General features: G+C 44.8%; 1 protein-coding gene and 1 pseudogene across 3 annotated transcripts in view; both read left to right on the top strand.

Annotated features, from left to right (window-relative positions):
• The window catches only part of LOC147420086 (uncharacterized), a 50,993-nt gene that overhangs the window by 7,514 nt on the left and 24,815 nt on the right, over window positions 1-18,664 (top strand). The gene's annotated exons all lie outside the window — the stretch shown is intronic.
• On the top strand, window positions 12,755-16,736 carry LOC147420087 (uncharacterized; annotated as a pseudogene).

Raw genomic sequence — 18,664 nt, 5'->3', positions numbered from 1 at the left:
GGATCCCGAATCCAGAAAGGTTATCCGCAGCAATGATGTTCACTTTAATGAAGCCAAATATCATTCTAAACCAGAGAGGGTTGAGAAGATTAGAAGAGTCGTCTTCCAAGAAGATGGACCTGCACGTGCAAGACAAAATGTCAGGGCTCAAGAGGAGCAAGGACAGGATAGATTGGAACCACAGGTTGTGGCTGAGCCTGAGCCACCTATTGTGCGTAGATCTGGATGTGTCACGCGACCTCCTGATAGGTTTGTTCCATCTATGAACTATGTCATGTTGACTGATTGCAATGAGCCTTCATGTTACAAGGAAGCAGTGCAAGTGAAGGACTCCGGGAATTGGCAATTGGCCATGCAGTCAGAGATGACAGCTCTGCATAAAAACAAGACATGGAAGCTAGTTAAATTACCACAGGGCAAAAAGGCTCTACCTTGTAAATGGGTTTACAGGTATAAGATCACCGCTCATGATAGTCAGCCAAAGTACAAAGCAAGGCTTGTTGCCAAGGGCTTTGAGCAAGAACAAGGCATTGACTTTGATGAAGTCTTCTCTCCGGTGGTCAAGATGACTACATTGAGATGCTTTCTTGCATTGGTTGCCATATTAGATTTGGTGTTGCACCAATTGGATGTCAAGACAATGTTCTTGCATGGTGATTTAGATGTGGAAATTTACATGCAGCAGCCAGAAGGGTTTGTTGAGAAAGGCAAGGAAGATTGGGTATGCCAGTTGTTAAAGAGTCTTTATGGCTTAAAACAATCACCGAGGGCATGGTACCATAAATTCCACAAGTTTATGCTTTCTCAAGGCTACAAACGTAGTGAGTTCGATCACTGTCTGTATACAAAGAAGGCTAAGGATGGCAGTTGGTTGATCCTTATTTTGTATGTGGATGACATGTTGATTGCTGGCAAACACTTGGAAGAAATTTCAGCTTTGAAGTCAAAGATGGCAAAATCGTTTGACATGAAAGACATGGGTGAGGCAAGTCATATACTTGGTATGCGCATTGAGAGAGAGAGATCAAAGAAGTTGATTTGGTTATCTCAAACAGAGTATATTGACAAGGTTTTGCAACGTTTCAATACGGAGAAGGGAAAGGCATTGAGTGTTCCATTGCCACCATATGTGAAACTTAGCAAACAAGATTGTCTTGTGTCTGAGGAAGAACAGGCTGAAATCGATAAGATTCCATATGCGTCTGCAGTGGGTAGTTTGATGTATGCAATGATTGCTACTCGCCCAGACATTGCATTTGCAGTGGGAGTAGTAAGTCGATACATGTCAAACCCAGGCAAGAAACATTGGGAGGCAGTGAAAGGAATATTGAGATACCTGAAAGCTACAAAGAGTATGCGTATATGCTATGGGAGTCAGGAGCTAAGTGTACAGGGTTTTACAGACTCGGATTATGCAGGTGACTTAGACAACCGAAGGTCTACGTCAGGGTATGTCTTTACATTGGCTGGTGGAGTAGTATCATGGCGTTCTAGATTACAAGATTGTGTTACTCAGTCTACTACAGAGGCTGAATATGTTGCAGCATCAGAGGCATGCAAAGAATCAATTTGGCTTAATCGACTAGTAACAGATTTGGGAATCAAAGAAGAGATGCCTGTGTTATATTGTGATAGTCAAAGTGCTATACAATTGGCTCGCAATCCAGTTTATCACTCAAAGACAAAGCATGTGGATGTGAAGTATCATTTCATCAGGGAAATGCTCGAGGATAATCAAGTTTCAACTTCAGCTTGTCAAAGTTCACACCACAGAAAATCCTGCTGATCTACTTACAAAAGGACTTCCCTCAGAGAGCTTTGCGCATTTTTGCAAGCAGTTAGGTGTAGGGTAGTACATCACTTCTCTACATCTCTTGTATATTAGCTTGTATAGTAGCTTCTCTCACACTTAAAGTACCACATTGGACTTTAAGTGGGAGGTTGTTGGGGTATAAAGCCCAATGTGGTCGCCCAGGTAAGTGGGCGGGCCGCCAGGTATGTACACATATTCTTTTGTAAAAACCTAATAAAAACTCACTATGCTCTACACATTACAGTAGAGCGAGTTCACATATCGTCGTGCTCTTCTTCTTGCACTCTCTCTTGCGTCGCACTTCCGCTCGTACTCCTTCACTTGCTGAGAAGTTGCCTGTTGAGCGATGGAGCTCCTGCTGCCTCTTTTGCCAAATAGTGCTAGTCTAGGTTTGCTTATATACAAACTTACTCAATTTGCCCTACCTACTTTCCAACAAAAGTCACTTAAAAATAATGAGTGAAAAATGTCAAAAATAGAGAAAATAGGCTAAATGCACTGGAAAATTCCCCTGAAGGATTCTGATGCATTCTGATGGGAATGCTTATGATCATGTTGTGTGCAACCAGAGGATATGTGTTGCTAAATTGGCTTTATCTGACAGAAAAATAATTCTAAATGAATTATTGGATTTATAAGGGAGAGGGTTTTCTCGCTTGGAACAACATGAAAAATAATTCTAAATGAATTATTGGAATTTTAAGTGAGAGGTTTTTTCTCACTGGAGACATCTGAGTACAGAGTATTCCTAGTGCGTCATTCAAAGTAATGACGGGAGCACTGAGAACGGGAATATCTGTAAGGCCACCAGGAATGGGTACTTTTGATGCGTCACATCGGATGGGTGACAGGGAGCATCGGAAAGAAGTATCCGACCATCCGGGAACGGACATCTCTGATGCGTCATAGGATGGGTGACAGAGCACCGTGAAAGAGATTGTACCGTAAGTTCGGTAGGAAGTGACTAGGTGATGGGTATTCCTGATGCGTCACAAGGTGGGTGATGGGTGCATCGGAAAGGGAATATCCATAGTCGAGAGGAAACTTCGAACTGTGTTAGAATTGTGCACAAGGAAAGGCAAGCACTTGAATGAAGATGTGTTCAAAGGAAACTTTGAGGAAAAACGGATGCTTTAAGTGCTATGCTCCATTTTTCTGGGCGTCCCAGTTGAGTGCAAATCCTCAGCAATGATTGCTGACTCCATCATCCTCTGAAGGGTGTCATGCGGATACACTTTCATACTCTTTCGAAGTTGCGGTTGAAGACCCGCTTCGAACTTTCGTTTCTTTTCCTCGTCGGCAATCTTCATGAAGGGAGTGACCTTCAAAAGAACCGACCAATACTTGTCCACATAAGTCGTTACTCTTTCATGTTCCTTCTGGGCAAGCCAGTCCCATTCCTTCCGTATGTCCTGCTCGAAGTCAGGTGGAAGAAATTGTTCATAAAATTCAGATTTGAAGCTCTCCCAAGTTCTGGCCTGAGAACCTTCCAGAATCTTGGCTAACCACCAATTACTTGCCGTTTCCTTGAGGTGCATCCCCACATGGCGTAATTTGGATCTTTCTGTGAAGTGCCCATTGGTAAAGGCGACTTCAAACTGTCTGATGAAGGACAGTGCTTTGGAGATGTCTCTCCGTCCGTTGTAAGTTTCGAACTTGATGTCCTTGTCGCTCGATTTGAAGACTCTCATGCGATGTTGAGACTTACGACCATGCTTCTTGAATCGAGGCTTATCTTTAGATTGGTGTAGGGTAGTGGCAGTAGTAGCTGCTTCCTTCTTCTGACGAGATGATCGAGAAGTAGAAGTATAATCAGGAGAGTAAGATGGAGATGAGATAGAGATGTCCTTGCTCTCGTCTAGCAAAGAGAGCGCTTTTTCTTGGCCTCTCCTTGAAGTAGGCTGTTCATTCCGATCCGAAGATCCTTTGTGCACCTCGGCACGTTCTTCTTCTCTTGCCTCTTGTGGTCTCACGCCAACAGTGTTGTTTGGATGCTTGGCTGCATCAGTTCCATTCGTTTTCTTCATTCCGCCCAAAAGCTTTTGGACGTCTGGCAACAGTAAGATTTGTTGCAACTCCGCAAGCTGAGCTTGCACTTGTTGAAGCTCCTCTTCAACGCTTCTCCCTTGGCTCGACATGGTTCTTTCCGTTCTTCCCGGAATCGTCCTTCTTTGCAGAGAAAGAGAGGAGTCCGAGCTCTAATACCACTGTCACAAAACGGGAGCGTACACGAGCACTTAGAAAATCTGAAAATTATAATTCTTTGAAAACATGAGAGAAGGGAGAAGATCGACACAGTATTGGGGACCAGAAGATGGGCTGGTCCCCCCGCGTTAAGAGTATTCTTTTATTCAAGGAGAATTCTTATACAAGCATGAGAACCCGAGGAAACCCCTCCGTTCTGTAATCTTAGACCCGAAGGTCGTGCTTTCCCGTAAAGGGCTTGGGCACACGGCCGTTCCTTCCCGTAAGGGACTTAGGCGCGAAGCCTTACTTTCTCGTAAGGGACTTAGGTGTGAAACCGTACTTCCCGTTATGGGCCTTCCCGTAAGACGGGAGATTCCTGCAAAACAAACCACACAAAGCAATAATTCTCAAAGCGTATCAACACCTTATACGTGTCGCTTCTTGCTCGGAGAATCGATATCCGTACTCAGTCGTCACGCGAACACTTGCAAATTCTGTTGCCTAGCTCTACTCCAGAATCCCAGCGCTAGTACTTCCTGCTGCTTCCGGCGTCTGCAAACTGAAACGCTGGCTACCCTTTTATAGGGTCTGACACTCGGTAGGAATAGGGGTCCAAAAGCAGAGCTTGGCACTCCTAGAGAGAGGAGAGAGAAAATCGCATTTTCTAGAGAGAGGAGAGAGAGAGATCGCAATTCAGCCCCCTTGCCTTGGTTTTAGCGCTGGCTTTTTCTATAAGAGCCTTGCCTGCTTTATTTTATTAATAAAGGGGGCCAGTCACTTAAAAGTGACCGGTCACTTTATAAAATAAAGTGTGAACCTCTTCAAACTTTAAAAACTCACTCAATTAGTGAAAACAATGCTACACGGACACATTCCAGGCGTCCCCGGGTGCAGGACACGACACAGATGCAATGCAGACACAGACTCCTCGCGGGAAAACATCTCTCCTCCCGCGACCGTTCCTGCTTTTCGTAAAAAACGTCATTGAACCCATCTTTATTCTTGTGCTTGCGTTCTTACGCGTACTTTCTTACTCAGTTCGGATTTCCTCCTTAGCCTACGGGATACCCCCTTACTGATGTACCCGTCACCCATCATGTGACGCATCAGGGGCACTCGTAACCCGGCCCTTTCCACCGAACTTACGGAAACTCCTTCGCGATGTTTACCGTCACCCATCAAATGACACATTAGAGTTTGTCCGTTCTTGATGGCAGTTCCTTTAGCTACAATCTTTTAACAGTTCTTAGTGCACATAATAAAATATCCTAAAAAAGAAATTAATCATTAAAAGAAAAAGAATAGTTCAATTAGCAACATCCCTCTGGCTTCTAAACAGTCGACCTCAACTGTAGTGCTTGGACATATACCTCCAGTATCTCGGAATAAGCTGCTAATTCCTCCTGCATCATCCACTGAGCATCGAGATTCGAATAGTTCTTAAACTTTAACCAAATACTTCTGTGTTATTTTTCCGGACTTGAGGGGCCGCTCCTGATGACTTACTATCTGCTCAGGTTGGAGTATTTCTTCTGTTTCCTCAATCTCAGGAGGTTCCTCAGCACTAGGTTGGCTTGGAGACGGTCCCACATACGGCCGGAGTAAACTGACATGGAAAGCATTATGGATCTTCCAATTAGGCGGTAGCTCTAATCGGAAAGCGACATCATTCACTCGCTCAGTAATCTTAAACGGCCCATAATAACGGGTAGAAAGTTTTACCACTTTCCCCTTATGAGACGCTTGTTTCTTAAGTCTTGCCTTCTCAAACTTGAGTAAGACTAACTGTCCGATTGTTAAGTCTAGATTCCTTCTGTGCTTGTCTGCAACTTTCTTATGCTTTTCCTGAGAGCGTAGAATAGCTCTTCTAACTTGCCCGTAGGTTGTGTCCAAGTCCCGGACAAATTCATCCGCTGCAAAGATCTTATCCTTAGTTAAAAAGATGGGTGGAAGCAAAGGCTTACCATAGAGAATCTCAAAAGGTGCTTTCCCCGTCGATGAGTGTATGGTATTGTTATACGCATACTCAACAAGAGGCAAATATTTCTCCCAGTCAAATTGCCGGTCTGACACATAAGCTTTTAACATATCCAATACTGTGGAATTGGCTATCTCACTTTGCCCGTCCGTTTGAGGATGGTAGGCAGATGAAAAATTCAGCTTTGTACCAAGATTATCCATCAAGGCACGCCAAAAATTTCTTGTCATGTGAGGATCTCGATCGCTCACAATAGACTTAGGCATTCCATGATGCTTAAAGATCTGTGCTAGGAAGACCCTAGCCATATGATCTGCTTTGATCGTTTTCTTGACTCATACAAAGTGTGCTTGCTTGCTAAACCTATCCACAATGGTCTAGATCGCGTCATTTCCAGTCTGAGTTCTAGCGAGGTCCATGATGAAGTCCATGGCAATACTTTCCCAAGGTTCATTAGGCACAGGCAAAGATTGTAGCAACCCAGGCGTCTTATGCTGATCGTACTTCACTTTTTGGCAAACCAAGCATTCCCTGACATACTTATCAATGTCTGCTTTAAGGCTAGGCCAAAAGAAATATCTTTCCATTGCTAAGGTCGTAGGGAGAATACCCCGATGACCTGCATAAGGCGAAGCGTGTGCTTCATCCATGATCTTCTTTCTTAATGGTTCCGCCACACATATGGCCTGATGGTGGTAAAGATAACCGTCCTGGATGGAATAGGGAAACTCATTCTCTCCATGATGTAGCTTTCCCCAAATGGTGGAGAAGTGTGGATCATTCGGATACAAATCCGGCAGTGCTTCTAATTCTTGGTGATACACCGAAGTGATAGCGTTCACCCTTGGCCGCCTAGACAATGCGTCTGCAACTACATTCTTACTCCCAGCCGTGTGAAGGATCTGGAAGTGAAACATAGACAAAAAGTTGCCCATCTCATGTGCTTCTCAGATAGTTTCCTTTGCGTAAGAAAATACCGCAAACTCTGGTGATCAGTCTTGATCACAAAATCCGCTCCTAGAAGATAGTGCTTCCAGCTGGATAAGGCGTGAATCACAGCCGAGAGTTCCTTTTCGTAGATTGATGCATGCAACTCTGCATCCTTAAGCCGTCTGCTTTCATATGCCACTGCATGGCCTTCTTGGTTTAACACTGCTCCGATGCAATCGCCTGAAGCATCGCAGTGAACCTCAAATGGTTTCCTTAAGTCAGGCACTATCAGAATAGGTCCATGGCTTAGCAAGTACTTGAGCCGATCAAAAGCTCCTTGTTATCTCGATCCCCATCTGAAAGGAATCTTCTTCTTTGTCAAATCATGAAGTGGTCCTGCTACATGAGCAAATCCTCGGACAAACCTTCGATAGTATGAACATAACCCCAGGAAGTTACGTACATCATGTACCGTAGTGGGAATAGGCCAATCTTCTACCACTCGGATCTTGGCAGGATCCATACTCACTTGATTGTGAGAGACTATATGGCCGAGATAGTGTATCTCTGAGAGAAAGAACTCGCTCTTCTTTGCATTCACATGCAATTCATGCTTTCGCAATTCTTGAAACACTAAGTCCAAGTGCTTTTGATGTTCCTGTTCTGACTTAGAGAAGATGAGTATGTCGTCAAAGAATACTCTCGTAAAAGCTCGATACGGGCTGAAAATGCGGTCCATCATGCGATTGAACGCCGCAGGAGCATTGGTCAAGCCGAAATGCATTACCAAGAATTCATATAGTCCAAAGGTTGTGTGGAAAGCAGTCTTATGGACATCCTCAGGGGCGATTCGTATCTGATGATACCCACTCTTTAAGTCTATGCGACTAAAGACACTTGCACTCTGCAACTTATCAAGTATATCATCAATCCGAGGGATCGGAAAGAGATTCTTGACCGTGATCTTGTTTAAAGACCTATAGTCTATGCACATTCGAAACGTGCCATCTTTCTTCTGCACCAGTAGAACTGGAGAGCAGTAGGGTGAAGCACTTGGCCGTACTAACCCTTTCTCTAGAAGCTCGTTGACTTGCTTCAAAATTTCCTCTTGTTGAGCAAGACTCACCCGATAAGGGGGTTGATTGGGAGGCGAGCTACCCGGTATGAGATCTATACGGTGATCTTTCGGACGTACCGGAGGTAGTTCATCAGGGAGTGTTTCCGTGAAACAATCTTTGTACTTTTCAATAAATTGAAAACGTTTAATGTCCAGACTAGAGAGTGAATCCCCACTAGTTTTATCCTTCTCACGTGCAAAAATCAAGTAAGCAGAAACACACTTCTTCATTTCTTTCTTAATGGAGATATGGCTTACAATTGGGAATTGCCAATCTCCTACATCAGCATGAATCTTTATTTTCTTACCCCCATGATCAAAAGTGAGGGTCTTTTCCACATAATCGGGAATAGGTGTCATGTGGAAGTGCCATGGCATACCCAAGATGATATCACATCCCTCGATGGGTGCCATAAAAAATGATTCGCGGTCCTTGTACTCGCCAATCCGAAGATTGAGCTGTCCTTGCACGGGAGTTGCATTGGTTGTCAACCCCTCGAATGCCGATCTGGATGTAACTGGTGTGCCAAGCTGAGCCGGTGTGAGGCACAAATGTTCCGCAGTATCCAGGGAGATGAAGTTATCCGTGGATCCTGGATCATAAAGAATCAGTACTCGTTGGTTGTTCAAAGACCCCCAACCCTTCAGAAGTTGACGCTTCCCTTTCTCCGTTTCTGTGTTTCCATGAACATCTGGAATTGAGTTCGAGCTTGGTGGTGCGGGTTCCTTCCTTGCTTTCTCTTGCCTCGTAGAGGCTTGTTCTTGCCGTTGCTGCTTTAGCGGGCAATCCGGTTTCATATGTCCTTTCTCGCCACAGTAGAAGCATCTTCCTTCCTCTCTGAAAGTTTGAAGTTGAGTAGGAGAAAGATACTTAGTTCGCTTGCCATTCCCCTCTGGCTTCTTAGAATGATCATAGTCCCTAGATGGAGGACGTTTTCTTCCTTGGTCCCCTTGGTCATCGTAGACCCCTCTTTGTCTTGCACGGTAAGTGCTATGCTCCATTTTTCTGGGCGTCCCAGTTGAGTGCAAATCCTCAGCAATGATTGCTGACTCCATCATCCTCTGAAGGGTGTCATGCGGATACACTTTCATACTCTTTCGAAGCTGCGGTTGAAGACCCTCTTCGAACTTTCGTTTCTTTTCCTCGTCAGCAATCTTCATGAAGGGAGTGACCTTCAGAAGAACCGACCAATACTTGTCCACATAAGTCGTTACTCTTTCATGTTCCTTCTGGGCAAGCCAGTCCCATTCCTTCCGTATGTCCTGCTCGAAGTCAGGTGGAAGAAATTGTTCATAAAATTCAGATTTGAAGCTCTCCCAAGTTCTGGCCTGAGAACCTTCCAGAATCTTGGCTAACCACCAATTACTTGCCGTTTCCTTGAGATGCATCCCCACATGGCGTAATTTGGATCTTTCTGTGAAGTGCCCATTGGTAAAGGCGACTTCAAACTGTCTGATGAAGGACAGTGCTTTGGAGATGTCTCTCCGTCCGTTGTAGGTTTCGAACTTGATGTCCTTGTCGCCCGATTTGAAGACTCTCATGCGATGTTGAGACTTGTGACCATGCTTCTTGAATCGAGGCTTATCTTTAGATTGGTGTAGGATAGTGGCAGTAGTAGTTGCTTCCTTCTTCTGACGCGATGATCGAGAAGTAGAAGTATAATCAGGAGAGTAAGATGGAGATGAGATAGAGATGTCCTTGCTCTCGTCTAGCAAAGAGAGCGCTTTTTCCTGGCCTCTCCTTGAAGTAGGCCGTTCATTCCGATCCGAAGATCCTTTGTGCACCTCGGCACGTTCTTCTTCTCTTGCCTCCTGTGGTCTCACGCCAACAGTGTTGTCTGGATGCTTGGCTGCATCAGTTCCATTCGTTTTCTTCATTCCGCCCAAAAGCTTTTGGACGTCTGGCAACAGTAAGATTTGTTGGAACTCCGCAAGCTGAGCTTGCACTTGTTGAAGCTCCTCTTCAACGCTTCTTCCTTGGTTCGACATGGTTCTTCCCGTTCTTCTCGGAATCGTCCTTCTTTGCAGAGAAAGAGAGGAGTCCGAGCTCTGATACCACTGTCACAAAACGGGAGCGTAGTGTTACTCAGTTCGGATTTCCTCCTTAGCCTACGGGATACCCCCTTATTGATGTACCCGTCACCCATCATGTGACGCATCAGGGGCACTCGTAACCCGGCTCTTTCCACCGAACTTACGGAAACTCCTTCGCGATGTTTACCGTCACCCATCAAATGACACATTAGAGTTTGTCCGTTCTTGATGGTAGTTCCTTTAGCTACAATCTTTTAACAGTTCTTAGTGCACATAATAAAATATCCTAAAAAAGAAATTAATCATTAAAAGAAAAAGAATAGTTCAATTAGCAACAGAACGTCAATCCAGAACTAAAGCCCATGAAATCCCGTCATTTCGGGAAGGATATGAAGAAGGTCTCTAGACCTAGGAACACTTCCAGTCAAGTTTGATACTTTTGACGAAAGGGAAGATGCCCCGAAAGCTACCGCTTTGATTCGACAAGTTTGAAGTTGCCTTTGCAAACGGCAATTTTTGAAAAAGCGTCGAAGATGAGGCATGTGATTAAATACGTCAAGGGGATTGCAAGTACTTGGTGGTATACCAAAGCTCTGCAAGGAACTTACAACAAGACTTGGATTCAATTCAAGGCTGAATTTTTCGACAAATTTTTTTCCTCTACACTTTGAGGAAGGCATCCAAGAAGATTGGGATGGGTTTGCCCAATAGGAACACGAGTGAGTCAAAGCAAGTAGTGGTTCACTCTCGCCAAGGTAGCTCCACTCTCGATCCTCTCTGAGGAAGGAAAGATGAAGAAATTCAACAAAGGACTTTTGCCCGAATTTTGTAGACGCATCTACAAAATACTTTGTAGCAGATGGTAGAGTCAGCAATAAAAGCTGAAAGTGTACACCTTAGTGTACATAGAATCCAATCCCCGTAGTGGGACGGGAATCATTGAACACAGAAAGTTTGGAGTAAGGGAATTCAATCTAACTCGTGAGTTCTTGAATAGAAGACCCTCGAACTTTAACAGGTTTTCAATCAAAGTTACATCTTTGAGGAAATTGCTGAGAAGTTGCCTGTTGAGCGAGTGCTCTTGCTGCCTCTTCGCATTGTCACCATCAACATTGTCACCGACATAGAGTCAGAATTCAGTAGATACAAGATTTGTAGATTTCAGCCCTTAGCGATTTCAGTTTTCAGCCTGTCTCGTCGTCGTCCTCATCGTCGTCGACATCGTCGGCAAGTCCAAGCATTGAGGAGTTCCTTGGCTATGAAGCCTGCAGAAAACGCTAGCTGACTGAGGTCCTATGGTGATGGTGCCTGTTGAAAAACGCTAGTGTTTCATGTTGATGGAAAACGCTAGCATGGGGATCTTCTTGCTTGGAGGGAAAACCACCAAGGGGGTTCTTGCTGAGAAGTTGCCTGTTGAGCAATGGAGCTCTTGCTGTCTCTTCTCCCAAATAGTGCTAGTCTAGGTTTGCTTATATAAAAACTTACTCAATTTGCCCTACCTACTTTCCAACAAAAGTCACTTAAAAATAATAAGTGAAAAATGTCAAAAATAGGGAAAATAGGCTAAATGCACTGGAAAATTCCCCTGAAGGATTCTGATGCATTCTGATGGGAATGCTTATGATCATGCTGTGTGTAACCAGAGGATATGCATCTAATCTAAGTGTTTGGACATGCATGGTCTGCGAACAGACTCACAAAAAGTGCCAGATCAATTTCTATTCTAGACTGACTTGACTGAACTGAACCCTGATCATGCTGTAGCTTGTCCACGGACACATAGTGTTGGATGTGTCAGGTGATATCCCCTCCTTTTCAAAGTGAGGTACTGGTACCGAACTATATGGCGTCGAGGGAGATCGCCAATAGCATCCGGAATCTTGGAAGGGACTCCTTGCCGGCCCACTCTGATGTGTGGGTCGTGCGGTACTTGAACTTCATAAAGGTCTGCAATGCTTGCTTCTTTGGGCCGCGCCGAAAGGGACACAAAGTCTTGTGTGGCTCCTTCGATGCTTCAACTTCGTTGAGAGTCATGCTTCTTTCTTCTTCAAGAATCTCCATGGCTGAAAATTCTTGAACCCATTTCCAACACAAAACCATGAACATACCCATTTCATGTAAAGTGAGTGGAAAAAATCTTGTCTTCCTCAAAGACTGTGCATGCAATGTAGATGAACAAAGATACGGAGTGCTAAACCGTTCACCACATACACGCAAACAATGAGATCAAATCTTTCTCTTATGATCTAAAGCAATCAACTGTGGCAATTCACAACGGAAATGCCCATGCTTGGTGCTCATACTTTCATGTGCTCTTTCTTCAAATGTGTCGCGCCAAGGAAGAGACATGAAATGTGACTTCCTTGAATGCATACTTTTCAGCTTTTCATGAAAAATACGCATACATTCGTGCTCATTCATGAGTGAAACGTGCTCAACATACAATATGTCATGCCTAGGAAAAGGGATCACATAAAGACGTTGACTAAAATACAGGAAACGATCACGAATGAAACACTCGAACAATGCGTGCCTATCAATCATGCGAACACATAATACTTCTTGTGAGGGGTCTTTGGACCTAGAATCGAGAGCCAAGATCGGTTCTTCTTGAATGATCGAATCGTCCTGTGGGGGTTCTTTGGACGTCGACTCGAAAGCCAAGATCGGTTCTTCGTGATTGATTGAATATACAATGAGGTGAGCTTCGCTAGAAAAAGCATCCACTAACATATCATCCTTGTGAACAATCACATCATCTTCATGCAAATCATCATGCTTGTGAAAAATCGCATCTTGATCATGCAAATCATCATGCTCGTGAGAAATCACATCTTGATCATGCAAATCATCATGCTTGTCTTTATCATCCAAATCATCATGTTGACCATTGTCAATCAAATCATCATCATGCAAATCATTGTCATTCAAGTCATCTACTGCTCACAATCATGCAAATCCTGTGTGTCATGCTTTGGAGAAGAAGAGATTGAGAGAGTCTCTGTCTCCTGAATCTCTTGCATCTGTGCCGGCACTTGAGAAAAGAGTCGCAAGAACTCTTGCATGTGTCGCTCGCGCTGTTCTTGTCTTGCCTTTCTTTCTGCTTCTCTTTTTGCTTTGTCTTCTGCGTGCCTGCGATCCATTTCTGCTTTTATTTCTGCGTGTCTGCGATTCATTTCTGCTATTCTTTCTGCATTTCTTGCTTCGCATTCTAAGTTCCTTTCGATAAACATCAGCTCCAAAGCTTCCATAGGAGTTAGTGCAATCCTTGATGTAGATGGGAAAGGGGGAGGGTCGGAAAAACCTCCTGGTGAGGAAAATTCTTCTTCGCTTCTCTCATGCTTATCACCTCTAAGCGAAGTATCCATTCCGCTTCGAGTGATGACCATTCTGAAGTTGTGGGTTCTTGTGGTTTTGGGTTCTTAAGTTCACGAGGAACTTGGGTTCTTGGGTTCTTGAGGGGCTTGAGGTCTTGAGGTTCTTGAGGTTTTCTTTCGCTTGCAAACCGTGTTCGAGAAGGATCTTCTCTTCACCCGAGTTCTACTCCTTTCCACGGGCGCACCGCTTGGCGGCCTTGCGCTCACACCAAGGTTGCTTTTTTCCACCTCACGTCGATTGGCCGGCCGCTAAGTGCACGGTCCGTTCTCAATGAGTGAAAAGAGACACAAGGGGAGGCTGGACAAGCCCTTCTTTCTTGGGATTCCTGTCACTCTTCAAAAACACGATTAGGAATCGACATGCTCAAGCGAACTTGGGTTCGTGCGACCGCAACAAGCAAAAAAAATTCTTGTGATTCTTGTGGTTCTTTCCTTGAGTAATACAGAACACTGCCAAAGCTCTGATACCAATGTAAGGTGCAGTAGAATGAATGTTTGAACTTTGCTCAAGATGAGTGCTCCGAACTGTGCTCAAGGTTCCTTTTATTCTTATAGAAGGGAGAGCCTTCCGTTCTTAATGAGAGAATGCAATGGACACAAACAAAGTGAATGGACACTGTGAGTGAAGGTGCTGAGACTGAGAGATAGAGAAGAGAATACGACACCAGAATGTTGTCAAAACCCTCCTCCGAAGGCCCTACTCTCTATGGCGAGAGCGGTCTACTTATGATTGCACAAATCTCTACAATGCTTGGACTTGTCGGCTATGTCGACGACCATAGTTTTTTCCAGATGCGTCCGATTGGGCAATCAGGCTTCCTCACGCGTTCGCGCATGGTATCCGTTTCCGGACGTGAGCATGGCATTTTTTGACGAGCTGGCAAAATTCCCCCAATTTCTCAAATGTGGCCCAAAACGCCTTTGCGCGATGTTATAAAAACCTGCAGCGTTGCTGTTTCTGCACATAGAGTCCCCATCAAAGCTTGAGAGTCGAGAGGACTCGAGACCGCGAGCCGGGAGCCCTACCCAATGCCCACACACTCTCCCGCGCGCGGCTAATTCTTCACCTACGCCCTCCGTTACTCGTGAGGCCTCCACTTTGTCAAGGTTTGCAGTGTGCACCTTGCAAGTTTGCAGAATCCAGATGGGCTGAGTGAAGTGTCCGAATGGCAGTATGTAGAACAATTGAAGCCTCAAAAGAAAGGGCAATTTACATGTAAATGCAAGTATTGTGGGCATACTTGGGACGGCGGCCCCTCCCGTATTCATGCACATTTATTGTCCCTCTGTGGCTATGGTGTAGGCCCATGTGACAGTGTGCCAGAGAATGTCAAAGAGGTGGTCACAAGATTGCATGTAGATGTACAGAATGATGGGAAGGACCCAAATGCATTTGTAGATGCCTTGGTGGATGATTTGGGAGGTAATGCCTCTGCCTCAGTCTCAATGAGTACACATGCATCAGGGAGTGCTCATGTAAGTGCCACTGGGACTTCGGCTTCCAAATCAAATGTGGGGGTCCTCGAGCAAGAAGAGGAAGGTTGCACAAGGGCCCTTGGCAAGTGCATTTAGCTTGCAAGCACGCAAGCAAGCAGATCAAGCCTTGCGCAGGTTTTTTTTATGTAAAGGACATTCCTGAATGGAAAGTGCGGAGTCCTTTCTTTTTGGAAATGGTCAAGGCAATTGGACAAGTTGGTCCATCTTATGTGCCTCCCACATACAATGCTTTGCACACCACAGAGTTAAATGATGAGGTCAAATGCAGTGGTCATGAGATCATGGGTGTGCGCGAGAAATGGAAAAAATATGGATGCACAATTGTATGTGATGGATGGTCTGACACTAGATGCAGGTCTATCATTAACTTTCTTGCATGCTTTATACACGGTTCTGTGTTTTTGAAATTTGTGGACACATCTGGGGAGACAAAGACATCAGAATTTATTTTCAAGCAGCTTAAGGATGTGATTATTGGGGTGTTGTGCAGGTATGCATGGACAATGCAACTAATTGTGTTGGGGCCGGGCAAATGGTGGAAGAGAAATGGAAACATATTTTTTTTACGAGATGTGCATGCCATTGCTTGGACCTCTTGTTTGAGGATATTGGGAAGCTCCCTTGGATTGCAAAAATTCTTGAAGATGCAACAAAGGTTGTCACATTTGTCACAAGGAAGTCCACTGTCTTGGCATTGTTTCGAATGCTTAGCAAGAAGGAATTGTTGAAGCCATCGACCACTCGATTTTCCCACTACTTCATCATTTTGGCTAGTCTTGTGGATGAGAGATGTATGCAAGGTGTGCGTAGGCTTATGATTGATGCAAAATTTGTGAAAATGAAGGCATCCAGGACTGCAAAGGCTATAGTGGTCTCGGACATTGTGTTTATGCATCCTTTTGGCAAGAGGCCAAGTTGATTTTGAAGATTTGTGTTCCCATCTTGAAGATACTTCGTTTGGATGATAGGGAAGGAGTCACCATGGGGCTTGTGTATGAGCTTACGGATCGCATGGTTGAGCAAATTCAAAACATGCAAGGTATTGATGCGGCAAGGATGCAAGAGATCTAGGACCTATGCGTTGATAGATGGAATATGATGCACACACCATTGCATGCTGTGGGATACTTGTTGCATCCTATATGGCGAGGAAGAGGGCAATTCAATGATAGTGAGGTTCATGACGGGTGGATGACATTTTTGGACAGGTATACCAAGGGTGATTTGACCATGCAGGGTACCCTCATTGATGAGTTGGACACTTTCCTCACTGAAAGAAAGTCATTTGCTCATCCTATTGCAAAGGATCCAAAGAGAATGCAAGAGGGTGTAAAATGGTGGGAGACTCTTGGGGCTTGCACGCCCACATTGCAGACTCTTGCACTTAAGGTGCTTTCTCAAGGGACATGTGCCTCTCCATGTGAGAGAAATTGGAGCACCTTCTCTCTCATTCACACCAAGAGAAGAAATAGGTTACTTCTTGCTCATACCGAGAAACTTGTCTACATACACACCAACTTGAGGCTCTTATGCAAGATCAAAGAGCGCGGCTATGAGAGAATGGAGGTGACATTGGAGATGCTTAACAAAGAGAAGGATGAGGAGCGCTTGCTTGAGTTGCAAGAGATTCAGGAGGCTATTGCACAGAGAAGTGATGATGTTATGGAGTGTCTTCCGATTAGCATGCCCAGTGATATTGGGACTTCATGCTCCGTTGCTGAGGATGAGGCTTGGGATGAGGATGAGGATGATGAGGGTGATGATGAGGATGATGATGAGGAGGTGGCCTTTGATGAGAGTTAGAGCTCATTGCATTTCGCTCTAGCCTCGGTCGTGACTCCTCTTAGCTCTACTTATGTTTTGGATTCACTATTTAGCATCGAGCGGCTGGACTCCACCCTCTAGGCTCTATTTATGTTTTGTCATTTGAATTTTGGAGTACTCAGTATACAATCTTGTTGGTTTTGGAGGCTCCATATTTTGCCATCTAGTATGATCATGATTCATTGATGTATCTATTGATCAGAGATCTTGATCTGTTTCTCGGCTCCCGACTCCTTGATTTAGCTAGATTCTACATTTTCTATGATGTTTAATGCATTATGTGGCTTTGGGTTGCTCTCTAGAGTCTAGTGTTTTAATTTTAATTGCTATTTGTTATGAGATATATATATATATATATACACTAATTTTTTTAGTGCCGTATGGTATTCCACATATGGAATCTTCGGGGGGTCTGAATCGGGCTTATATCGGGCTTCCATACCGGCCCGAGTGAGACGCATGGTTGCCGCATGAAAAAACTATGTCGACGACGATGAGGACGACGATGAGACGGGCTGAAATCTGAAAATGCTAATGGCTGAAATCTGCAAATCTTTCTTTGCTGAATTCTGACTCTATGTCGATGGCGACGATGCGATGACGATGCGCTGAAAACGCAGATGCTGAAATCTGCGTTTTCCGGGCTGAAACTGTAAACCTTGCGAAAACTGACCGTGCGGCGAGGAACTGCTACGGGAAGGTGAGATTTGCGAGGTTCGGGACTTGATCTGCGGTGTCTAAGGGCTGAAAACTGAAAACGCTGATGGTTCTTGGTGTTCCGTCGCGGTGAATCTGCAAAACGCTAGGGCTGATCTACAAATAAAAAACGCTAGGGCTGAAAATGGTTCTGCTGTCCCGGATGGCCTGCAACTGCAGAACGCTAGGTCTCTTGTTGAGTCTTCTGTCGCCAGGGATCTGCAAGAGCAAAAACGGTGGTTGATCTGGTCCAAAAAAGCTAGGTGGTTGCTGTGGAGCAAAAACGCTAGGGCTCGGGGTTCTGTTGAGAAGTTGCCTGTTGAGCGAGTGCTCCTGCTGCCTCTTCTGCCAAATAGTGCTAGCTCTAGTTTGCTTATATACAAACTTAGCAAAATTGCCCTACCTACTTTTCAACAAAAGTCACTTAAAAATAATAAGTGAAAAATGTCAAAAATAGGTAAAATAGGCTAAATGCATTGGAAAATTCCCCTGACTGATTCTAATGGATTCTGATGGGAATGCTTATGATCATGCTGTGTGCAACCAGAGGATATGCATCTACACTAAGTGACTGGGCATGCACGGTCTACGAATAGACTCACAAAAGTGCTAGATCACTTCTAAATCTAGATGGACTGACTGAACCCTGATCATGCTGTAGCTTGTCCACGGACACATAGGGTTGGATGTGTCACGTGACACGAGTTCTGCTCTTTTCCGCGGGTGCACCCCTTGGCGGCCTTGCACTCACACCAAGGTTGCTTTTTCCCACCTCACGTCGATTGGCGGACCGCTAAGTGCACGGTCCGCTCCAATGAGTGAAAAGAGGCACAAGGGGAGGTTGGACAAGCCCTTCTTTCCTGGGATTCCTGTCACGCTTCAAAAACGGGATTAGGAATCGACACGCCCAAGTGAACTTGGGTTCGTGCGACCGCAACAAGCAAAAAAATTTCCGTGGTTCTTTCCTTGAGTGATACAGAACACTGCCAAAGCTCTGATACCGATGTTAGGTGCAGCGGAATGAATGTTTGAACTTTGCTCAAGATGAGTTAGCGGCAGGCCAATTGATGTGATGTGGAAAAAAGCAACCTTGGTGTGAGCGCAAGGTTGCCAAGGGGTGCACCCATAGGAAGAGTTGAGCTTGGGCAAGAGAAAAGCCTTCTTAAATGCAGATTGCAAGCCAAGAACCTCAAGAACTCAAGACCCTCACA

This window comes from Adiantum capillus-veneris, chromosome 28 (genome assembly GCF_014529385.1).
Source record: "Adiantum capillus-veneris isolate H3 chromosome 28, ASM1452938v2, whole genome shotgun sequence".
NCBI classification, from domain to species: domain Eukaryota; kingdom Viridiplantae; phylum Streptophyta; class Polypodiopsida; order Polypodiales; family Pteridaceae; genus Adiantum; species Adiantum capillus-veneris.
Note: the sequence above shows the minus strand (reverse complement) of the source record. Positions and strands in the feature narration are given on the sequence as shown.